Source organism: Cricetulus griseus, chromosome 8 (assembly GCF_003668045.3).
Source record: "Cricetulus griseus strain 17A/GY chromosome 8, alternate assembly CriGri-PICRH-1.0, whole genome shotgun sequence".
NCBI lineage: Eukaryota > Metazoa > Chordata > Mammalia > Rodentia > Cricetidae > Cricetulus > Cricetulus griseus.
Genome location: NC_048601.1, coordinates 61058575 through 61070115, shown reverse-complemented (window position 1 = coordinate 61070115; position 11541 = coordinate 61058575). Strand labels below are relative to the sequence as shown.

The 11541-nt window shown below is 38.5% G+C and overlaps 1 pseudogene; it reads left to right on the top strand.

Moving 5' to 3' along the window:
- Nucleotides 1-10082: 10082 nt before the first annotated feature.
- LOC118239300 lies at nt 10083-10729 on the top strand (annotated as a pseudogene).
- The last annotated feature ends 812 nt before the right edge of the window (nt 10730-11541 follow it).

Below are 11541 nucleotides of genomic sequence, written 5' to 3'. Positions count from 1 at the left end.
GCAGACACACACACACACACACATATATATATATATATATATATATACATTAATGGGACTATATAAATGGCTTGAAATATTTGTAACTACTTAAAAAGAAACTGATGAACTGCTAAATTCTTTAACTCAAAAGGAGAGGAAAATTATAGGATATTGTGATAACATAGAGATATCAATGTCAAAACATAATAGGCTGGAGTTCTTTGATTTGTGGTAAGTTTGAGTGTACATGTACATTAATGCATTCTAGTTTGCTTTCCTGTTGCTGTGTTAAACACCCTGACTAAGGCAAACTGGGAGGGAAAGGACTTGTTTATCTTATACTTTCCTATCACAGTCCATCATTAATGGAAAATAGGGCAGAGCCCATGCCAGTAACCTGGAGATGGGCACACAGAGAACATGGAAGAGCACTGTTTACTGGCTTGCTTCCTGCAGATGGCTCATATACTTTCCTTGTACAGCCCAGGACTGTCTGCCCAGGGCTAGCCCTGCATATAGTGGGCTGGAAACCTCACCTATCAATCAGTAATCAAGAAAAGCCCCATATACGTATTTGCCCAAGGGCAACCTGATGGAGGCAATTCCTTCATTGCGGGTTCCTCTACTCAGATGACCCTAACTTGTGTCAAATTGACCAAAAATAACCAATACATGAGATAGACTAGTTCTGATTTGAAAGCTATTATAAATTCCTGAATAATTTGCATAATTTAAAATGTTAATTAAAGGGCACATGAAGGAATTCTTTTGTAGGTTCTGAAATTTATTGCAATTTCAATTTGAGAAAAGACAAAGATAATAGATTAAGCAGTTACACCCAGTTCAAGTAACTCTTCTACATAATACTGAACTAAGTTCCTAACCTCAAGTATTTGGATACTGTTAAGTGAGGAAATAGGATTAACTAAAACTGCCTTGCCTATATTGTATGAAGAATATTAAATAAAAAGACACAAATACAAAAATATGCTAACTGTAATACACATGAGCTGTCTAAAAAGAGTCTGTGCTCTTTGGGTTATGACTAGAGTATTTATTTGAAGATGGATGTCATTGGATGGAGTGTTTGGAAGTCAAAGATGTAGCTATTTTAGTCTTCAGAGTGATTCTTGTACTGGACCTTTGATTCTTGAAGTTTGTGAAACTCATGTGTTAATACTCATTTTGGAAAAAAGCTATCAAGTTCATGGTGGAAGGTCTATTGCTATTCTGTCTGTGTAGTCAGATATTCTCAAGGAAAATTACAAGAAACCCACCAACTGCAGTAGGGCTCTCTGCTAACCTTTCCTTGTTCTTGTAATTGTACATGAACAACTAGCTTTGAGTACATGATCAATCTTTGGAGCAACCTACTGTTGATGCTTTCAGTTCCTTACAATTGAAAGACCAGGATTAAGGTTTATTATTGTAGACAACAAGATAAATCTTGGACAAAACAAAATTAATTAAAACCAAAACAGCAACAACAAGAAAACAGAAATCACGTTTTAGGTATTTTTATTTCTTATTTTAAATAAGTTAATATTTTAAAAACACATTTTTGTGGTGGTTGGATAACAATGGTTCCCATAGGCTCTTGTATTTGAATGTTTAGTCCCTAGCTGGTGAACTGTTCAGGAAGGATTAGGAGGTGTGGAGTTGTTTGGTGAACTGTGCCCCTAGAATGGACATTGAGATTACAAAAGCCCAAACCTGGCCCAATCTCTCTCTCTCTCTTTCTGCCTTCAACTTCTGGATCAGATATGAGCTGTCAGCTGCTACTACAGTACCTTGCTTATGTACTTGTTGTCATGCTTCCTGTCATGATGGTAATGGGCTAATTCTCTGGATCTGTAAGCAAGTCCCCAATTAAATGTTTTCATTTCTAAAGAAAGAGAAAGAAAAAAGAATATCAACAACTTCATTACAACCATAGCAAGCAACCTACTGAAGTGACAATAAAATATCGAGCAAAAGTAAGTACGACAGAACTAGGGGGCGTAAAGGAAGTCCATCAGATCATTGTAGAAAATCTGGAAGCTGTATAGATGTTCTTAAACATCAAAATGCTGAGTTTGATCACAAGAAGAATGACAAAGATGATCAGAACCTCCAGTCTATACAAATCCAGGCAAGCATGCACATGCTAGAGCAAAGCTGGCAAGACTTAACTAAGAAATGGCCTAAAAAATGAGAATGATATAATACCTATTGAAAACTGTGGAGAGGCTCCAGAAGGAGAGAAGAAGAATAATGTCTAGGTAGAGCCTGAGGATCAGAGAGGAAACTCTTGCCAAAATGGTGAAGAAAGAAGTTTGTACCCACATAGAGTAAATGCAAACTTTTTTCCTGGAACCCTGCATGCTAAACTGTAACATCAACATGCCTTTACTAATTCCCATATTTCAGAGATTTTATGAGAAAACTGCATTGAGAAATAACTTAGACTGATTGATTTTGGGGAGAAATAATCTGAGGGTGGAATCAGAAGCATCAATACAGAGATTTGAAAACACCAAGGGAAGGGTCACAAAGAACACAGCTGCATGCAATGAGCCCCTCAAAGTATCTCATCAGAGAGAAATAGAAAGACTCCTTTGCCAAAATGCCTTAGAAAATTCAATTCCTCTTCCAAAAATAGCCAAATGCAATCACAAAATCACAACTCAAGAGGTACTTACAATACATTTCCAAGGTCAAGTTAATGATTTGCAGGGTAAACAAGAATCCTTGCATTTCTCAAGGTCATGAAGAAATCTATAGGACAGATTACAAAATTCTTGGGAGAATTGAAATAAGTCTATGAAAACCATGCACCAGATATCAAGCATTTCATGGGCTTGAAAATGAGTATTAAGCAATTGCAGGATATGCAGAATGAGCAAGACCTCTAGAAGCTAATACAGCACACACACCAAATAGTAGAAACTCAGCAATACAAGGGAGTTGATTAGCAAGAAACGGAAGAGACTTTCCAATGTAAAGATGGGGAGCTGGACAATTTCTCTAGAGAATTAGACTTAATACTCACTGTTTTGTGGTAACTGTGCCAGCATGGAGTAGATGTGCCTGTTGTTCTTGCAGATGAAATGAATAAGGCAAGAGATTTGTTGGGACTTGGAACAATGTGACCTGGTTGGATGTCAGATGAAGATGTGCCAGCCTATCTGTTTGGCTAGGTTATTTCACACTCTATCCACAGAACAATCTGAGATTCCTAATCAGGGTGCTAATTGACAGGAATTTTGGATTCTGAGGAAGTGTCACTAGTTATAGGGTAAAATGTTCTTCTGTTTATGAAGGTTTCATGTGACTCAGGATTGGCTTTGGAGTGAGAAGATGGAGAGAGATCTGCTTCATCCTCAGTGATGCCTGTTCATTTTAAGTTTAGTTTTCCAGCCTCCTTTTTATCCCATGCTCACAGCCCACTGCTTCTTCTGCTCCTGATGACATGTAGATAAAAACCTCTTAGTGGAGCCAACTTTCCCTTCTCATCTGGACTCTACACATTCTTTTTTCTCAATCTTATGAAATCCAAATATTTTCTCTTCTTGAGAAGTATCTCAATGCAAAATGTTTATTTATTTATTTATTTATTTATTTATTTATGAACATATCAATCCCAGTTCCCTCTCCCTCCTATTCTGACATGCCCCCACCAACCCCCACATTCCATCTTCCTTCCACTCCTCAGGGAGGGTGAACCTTCGGGGGGGGTCATCAAAGTCATCTTTTGTGGGAGGGCCTAGGCCCTCCTATGTGTATCTGGACTGAGAGAATATCCCTCCACAGGGAATGGGCTCCCGAAGTCCATTGTGCACTAGGGATAAATACTGGTTCCACTGTTAGAGGTCCCATAGACTGCCCAGGCTTTCTACCAGGCACTCACATTCAGAGGGATTGGTTTGGTCCAATGCTGGTTCCCCAGCTTTGTGACTGGGATGCATGTGATCTCATTTGGTCAGGTCATCTGTTTCTGTGGGTTTCTCTAGCACAGTTTTGACATCTTGGCTCATCCTTCCTCCCTTTCTAAAACTAGATTCCAGGAATTCGGCTTGGTGCTTAGCTGTGGTCGTCTGCTTCTACTTCCATCAGCTACTGGACAGTCATCAATCTCATTATATGGGAAGGACATTTAAGGTAGCCTCTCCACTATTGCTTAGGTTCTTAGTTGGGGTCATACTTGTGGATCTCTGGACATTTCCCTAGTGCCCAATTTCTCTTTAAACCTATAATGGCTTCCTCTATTAAGTACCTCTTTTTTTGCTATCCCCAATTCTTACCCTGACTCAGTCTTTCTGATCTCTCATGTTCTTCTAAGAAACGTTATTTTATTGTACAGAGATCAGTGGATAGGAGCCCTTCATGGGCTTGCAGTGGACATAGGTACAATTCCCATTATACATATGGCAGTTCAAGTCATCTGTCACAATAGTTCTGAAAACCCAATGCCCTCTTGTGGAATCCAAGAGTACCAGGCACAGATGTAGTACAGAGATATACATGAAGACACAAAACATATATACCCAGAATACTTATAAAGATATCTTTTTTAAAAGTTTAATTCTGAGGGATTACAGTGCTTCTACAACTTACATCCTTTACAGTAGATCAGTGACAGTGCTCACATGTAACCTCCAAATAACAGAAACTGACAATTCCAAATTTCCAGCCAAAACAGCCACCTGAAATACACCACTTAGAATACTCTATGGACTTCTTTGCTAATCCTAACGGCCACAGGGTGACACAAGAGCACGTGTGCTTTTAGCAACAAGCCAAGCTCTTCTGAGCTGATTTGCATGTTGAGACATTAACCACAGGGCAGATTGTTCAACCATCTTTAAAGGCAGCTTGCAGTATCCAAGAAGCAGCCTCTAATCCATTTCTCAGAGATGGGGTCTGCTGCTCCTCTGCTGTGGTTATTTTAATGCACAATGAGTCTTTTCTGAAACAAATCTATACATTGAGCCAGAGCAGAAAATTTAACACATTTGTATGATCTGAATTTTTATAACATTTCTTTGCATGTATGTACCTTTTATTATCTATTCATCTGTTGATAGATACTGCATTTATTCAAATTCTTATTAATGAGAATAGTGCAGCAATAAACATTGGTGAGGAAGCATAACTCCTTTAGGCTGATCTTCATTTATTCAGGAATATGCCTAGTGCAGGAATAGCTAAAACATGTAGTAATTTTGTATTTTTCTTGTTTTTTTCAAGCTTGAAGAGATTTTTAAATGTGCACATGGAAATAAAATATGGTAATATTTATACATAGTTTGTATGAAATAATTATTCTGGAAAAGTTTCTATGCTTAACATATTATCTCACTTAAACTTCACATAATTTCAAGTTCTGTTTTATTATATTCATTTTATACACAGAGACACTGACTTTTACTGAGATTAAGCACCTGAGTTTGGACATGCGTCTTTAACTAAAGGATATGGTAATCCATGCTCACAGTTATCACTCTGTGCTCTTCAAGATCAGACTATTTAATTATGTGCTAGGATCTTATTCTGGTATATAGCTAATTGACTATATTTTATTCAGTTTTTATTTTCCTTAAGCTACTGATACAGTGATTTTTTATATTATTACTTTTGTTTGGTTTAGTATTTTTCCTTTTTTACTTAAATTTATTAAGATTAATAAACAATTTTATTATATATATCCCTATCCCTACCATTCGCCGATGCCCACACAAACCCCCATCCCATCATTCTTCTGCTCTATAGAAAGGGTGAGGCCTTCTATGGGGGATCATCAAGTCTGTCATATCATTTGGAGCAGGGCCTAGTTCCTTTCCTATATGTCTAGACTGAGAGAGTATACCTCTATGGGGAATGGGCTCCCAATATCCACTAACATACTAGTTATAAATGTCCATTACCAGGGGTCCACTAGCATGCCCAAGGCTCATATCTGCCACCCACATGTAGGGAGCTTGGTTGTGTCCTATGCTGGTTTCCAAGCTGTCATTCTGGAGTCCATGAGCTACCCCTTGTTTAGTTCAGCTGTTTCTGTGGGGTTGCCCAATCTGGTCTTCACCCGTTTGCTCATCACTCCTCCCTCTCTACAGTGAATTCCAGGAATTTGGCTCAGTGCTTAGCTGTGGGTCTCTGCTTGTGTTTCCATCAGCTGCTGGATGAAGGTTCTATGGTGGCATAAAATGTAGTCATCAATCTCATTATAGGGGAAGGGTATTTAAGGTAGCCTCTCTTCTATTGCTTAGGTTCTTAGTTGCTGTCATCCTTGTAGATCTCTGGATATTTTATTGTGCTAGATTTCTCTAAACCTATTATCTCTCCTCTCTCTCTCTCTGTCTCTCTGTCTCTCTGTCTCTCTCTCTCTCTCTCTCTCTATCCTTGCTCTCCTCTATTCTTCCACTGACTCAATCTTCCTAGTATCTTATGTCTTCCTCCCCCTCCTCTTTTCCGCTTGTCTTTCTCCTAACTCCTACTCCCCACCCTTCCTGCTCCTAATTTCCACAGGATAGCATGTCCCTTTCCCCTTCTTCTGAGAACTGTGTATGTTTCTCTTAGAGTCCTCCTTGTTTCCAAGCTTCTCTGGAAGTATGGATTGTAGGCTGGTAATCCTTTCTTATATGTATAAAATCCAAATGAGTGTGTAACATACCATGTTTCTCTTTTGTGACTAGGTTACCTCACTCAGGATGGTTTTCTGGTTCTATCTGTTTGCATGTGAATTTCAAGATCCCATTGTTTTTATTTTCTACTGAGTAATACTCCATTGTGTAAATGTACCACATTTTCTTTATCTATTCTTCAGTTGAGGGGCATCTAAGTTTCTTCCAGGTTCTGGCCACTACATATAATTCTGCTATGAACATAGTTGAACAGATGTCCTTGTATGAATGTGCTTTCAATCACTATAGTTGTAGAGAACAAGATATTCCATGACAAAACCATATTTAAAAATTTACAGTTCCATTAATCCAGCCCTACAGAAAGATCTGGAATGCAAACTCCAAACCAAGGAAGTTAACTGCACTCACAAAAACATAGGAAATAGATAATCCCACTCTACTAAAAGACAAAAGACAAATGGTGGAAATCTACTCACAATACCACCACCACCAACAAATCCAAAACAAACAACAATTAACAATCAATGGTCCTTAATTTCCCTCTATATTAATGGTCTTAACTTGCCTATAAAAAGACACAGGCTAATAGAATGGATACAAAGACAAAATCAATCCTTCTGCTGCCAATAAGAAACACACCTCAACTTCATAGACAGATGATATCTCAGAGTTAAGGTTTGAAAAAAGATTTTCCAATCAAATGGACCGAATAAACAAGACTGTGTAGCAAGGGATTGGGAACTTCCTTAATCTACATATTGTTTTTCTCTTCATTAGATTGGTGTGTACCAGATTACAGAAGGCATCTGAATATGCTTATCAGTAATAATTTAACATTTTGTACATGAAAAGTAGGTGTATATAATTATAAAATAATGGAAAATAAAAGGAAATGTATGTTACTTAAATGCATATATAAAATTCAATAATGATCTTGGCTAAATGCTGAATCCTTAACATCAGATAAGTACTTTGCTTTGGATATCAAATGCCATGAGCTTCCTTGTAATCACTTGATTCATAACACACAATTTTGAATTATTTTCTGCATGCATAGATTATACTAGCATAGAACTTGTACCCCAGGCTGGCCTCAAATGCACAATACACCTGCCTCTGTCTCTTCAGTCCTTGGATTACAGACATGATCCTCATCTTCATGCCATGATGTTTTATTTATTTATTTTTTCTGCTTCTTGTACTTTATACATAACATTGTTTATAATCTAGTTCTTATATACATTTTCAAACTTCATCAAATTTAAAGTCCAGGCATGTTCTGTGATATCTGTTTATGGTATTGATTTTCATTCTTTTTAAAATTTTTATTTAATTAAAAGCAATCATATTTACAACCAGTCCCGGTTCCCTCTGCCTCCTGTCCTCCCATTCTTACCACCAACTCCACATTCCACCCATATTCACTCCTAGGAATGGTGAGACCTCCCATGGAGGATCATCAAAGTCTATGGCATTATTGGGCACAGGACCCAGGCCTTCCATGCATATTAGGATGAGAGAGTATCCCTCCATAGGGATTGGGTTCCTCAAGCCATTCATGCAGTAAGGATCAGCACTGGTTCCACTGGCAAAGGCCCCATAGATTTTCCAGGCCCCCAAACTGACACCTACATTCAGCAGGCCTGGTTCAATCTTATGCTGGTTCCCGAGCTGTCTGACTGGTGTGTGTGAGATTCCACTTGCTCAGGTCAGCTGTTTGTGTGGGATTCCCAGCATGGACTTGACACATCGTTACTCAAGCATATTTTTCCCATTTGTATGTCAACAATCTCTGATGTTGTATGCCGGTCTTCATAAAATTTTTTGATTTAGGATGGCTGTATCCCTTTCTCGAGAGATTTTTACCTCTCCATGATGTCAGCAAGAACATTTTTATAATCATTTTTTTTACTTTTTAAAACCATCTTTTCTCATTTTACATACCAATCCCAGTTCGTACTACCTCCCCTTCTCCTACTCTCTCACCCTCCTCCCTCCATTCTCCACCAACTCCTCAGAGATGGTAAGGTTTCCCATGGGGAGTCAAGGAAATCTGGCATATCTCTTTGAGGCAGGACCAACCCCCCAAATCTAGGTCAAGCAATGTATGTCTGCAAAGAGAAAAGTCTCCAAAAAGCCTGTTCAATCACTAGGGATACATTCTGATCCCACTGTCAGTGGCCCCATAGACTTCCCAAGCCACACAACTGTCACCCACCTTCAGAGGGACTAGTTTGATTTTATCAGGTCTCTCCATTGTCAGTCTGCAGTCAGTGAGCTCCCACTAGCTCAGGTCAGATGTTTCTGTGGGTATCCCCAGATGATTTTGGCCTCTTGCTCATGTTCTTGTTCTTCCCTCTCTTTGACTGGATTCAAAGAGCTCAGCCTAGTGCTTAGCTGTGGATGTCTGGATCTGCTTGCACCAGTCAATGGATGATGTTTCTATGATGATAATACAGTAAGTCAGCAATCTGACTATAGGGGAAGGCCAGCTCAGGCACACTGTCCACTAATGCTCAGGGTCTTAGCTGCGGTCATTTCTGTGGACTCCTAAGATTATCATAATCCCATTTTAATATTTCTAATTCATAAATTATTCTAGAATGTGCATTTCTGTGAAAAACACTCTTGTTAGTGTTGATCTATAGTTATTAGTTCTTGATGATTCCAAGTACCTTGTATTCCTCTTCTGATTCCCCAAAATTTAATCACTCTTTCACTTCCTGAAATTGTGTGGAGGATATTTTCTAGTATCTGTGGGTTTACCTTTGTTTTGAGATGAAAACTTCTCTGATCCCAGGATTAGATTAAAGTTCTCTAGGCTTCTCTCAGAGGTAATTCTGGGCTGCTCTTTGTATTTATGTCCAATGTTTATCCTGGAAACTGGACACCAACTGTCTGATGAATTATTCCTTTTCCTCAGTATAAGATAGGCTTTGCAGATGGGAGAGAATGAACAAATTTGACCAAGTTTCTCTCTCTCTCTCTCTCTCTGTCTCTGTCTCTGTCTCTCTCTCCCTCTCTCTGTCCCTATCTCATCTATCTCTCTCTGTTTTTCCTCTTTCCCCTCTACCCTTGTTCCTTTTATTAATGTTTTCTTCCTTTTGTTGTTGTGATTTATTTGAGCATATCTTAGCATTTCATCAGGACTGTCATATGAGATAGCTCTTAGGTTTCTGCAAAAGTCAACTGATTTATCAATTTTTCTGGATTTTCACCACAGCTGCTATTAAAGTATATAGTAGATCTGTTGTAGAGCTATAAGTAAAGATCCTTCAGTGATTCCTCATGCTCTCTGTGATGGTATATTTGCCTGTTTATCAAACCAGCCACTATACCAAAACTGCCCAGGAATCTGCTTTTGAATTTGCTAACTGCTTTTCATGGGGCCCTCTATCCTAACCCACCTGCTCAGAATTCATAAACCAGACACTTACAGTGAGAAAAGAGTTACATCTGATGGGTAGGGGGAGCAAGATGAAGTCACAGATCCATGTCATCATGTCCATACTCCTCTGGATGTCTGGTGAGAAATTAACAACCTTTGTAATCTTCTCTGAGTCAGTGTGTTGCTGGGTGTAATTTTATTTTATTTTTGGGTTTTTTGAGGCAGGGTTTCTCTCAGGGTGCAAAATTTTATATGCCATGATACTCTGACAATATATCATTACAAAGGTCATTAAATGACAAATTTCATATGGTTAGAATTCTGTGTTTTTATTATACATGAACACTGCTATTTCTGATTACAGGTGCCTGTGGAGATATTGTGATGACCCAGTCTCCAACTTGCCTGGCTGTATCAGCAGGAGAGAAGGTAACCATCAGCTGCAGGTCCAGTCAGAGTCTCTTTTACAATGTGAACAATAAGAACCTCTTGTCCTGGTACCAGCAGAAACCAGGGCAGTCTCCTAAACTGCTGATCTACTCTGCATGCATCCACTCTGCACACTGGTGTCCCTGATGGCTTCATAGGCAGTGGATCTGAAAGAGATTACACTCTCACCATCAGCAGTGTCCAGGATGAAGGCATGGGAATTTATTTCTGTCAGCAGAGCTCCATCCCTATTCCCACAGTGCTTCAGACTCCAACAAAAACCTCCTCTGTGTTTCTCACCAGCTGACTGTACCACACAGCCCTGTACCTCACACTTCCTCCTTCTGCCTGAAGCACTGATGAAAACATATGCAGATCCCAGCAAATCACCATGGGTTCAATCTCTCTGAAGTTTTTTTGGTATGAAAAACCTTTATAAAAAATGCAAAGGAGAACTCACTATCAGTTTTCTATTCCTTATGTAACCTAGTATCCCAAACTTTATTGCTTGAATATGAGGGATTTATTTTCTCATTGTTCTGAATTCTGGTCTCCTATATAGCATGCTTTGGCCGGAAATGATGATGATGGCAAGCTTATTTTAGTTTAGAAGAGCTAGGAAAATGTGTTTCCTATTTTGCTAGATTATAGAGTGCTTTTACTGGTGCCTTTTCTTCTGTTTTTTTTTTAATTTCCATAAATTCTTTAATCATTTGTTACATTTTAGATAATTAATTAGCTTTATTTGTGTACAGACTTTTGAATGTTTCTGGGTGTACATGTGACATGGCATAATTGCCCAAGCCAGAGAACACTTGGAATTGATTGTCTTTGTCTTTGCATTCTAGTGATCACATTCTGGTCTGATTTTAGGCTTGGTGATACTTGATCCATCTTATTATTTAATCAAACTTGTTGCTCTTTAAGATATTTTATTGATGTATATTCAATTTTCTTAATATTTTCTAAATTATTAAGAAATATTATTGTATTTTCTTAATAGCAATGACACCTGTCTTCCATATTTCTACTTCCCTTTCCTGCCATCTTTACATACCCTTGTCCCTCTTTTACTTTCATCTCTCTGTCTTATACATGCACACACATCCATATATGTAT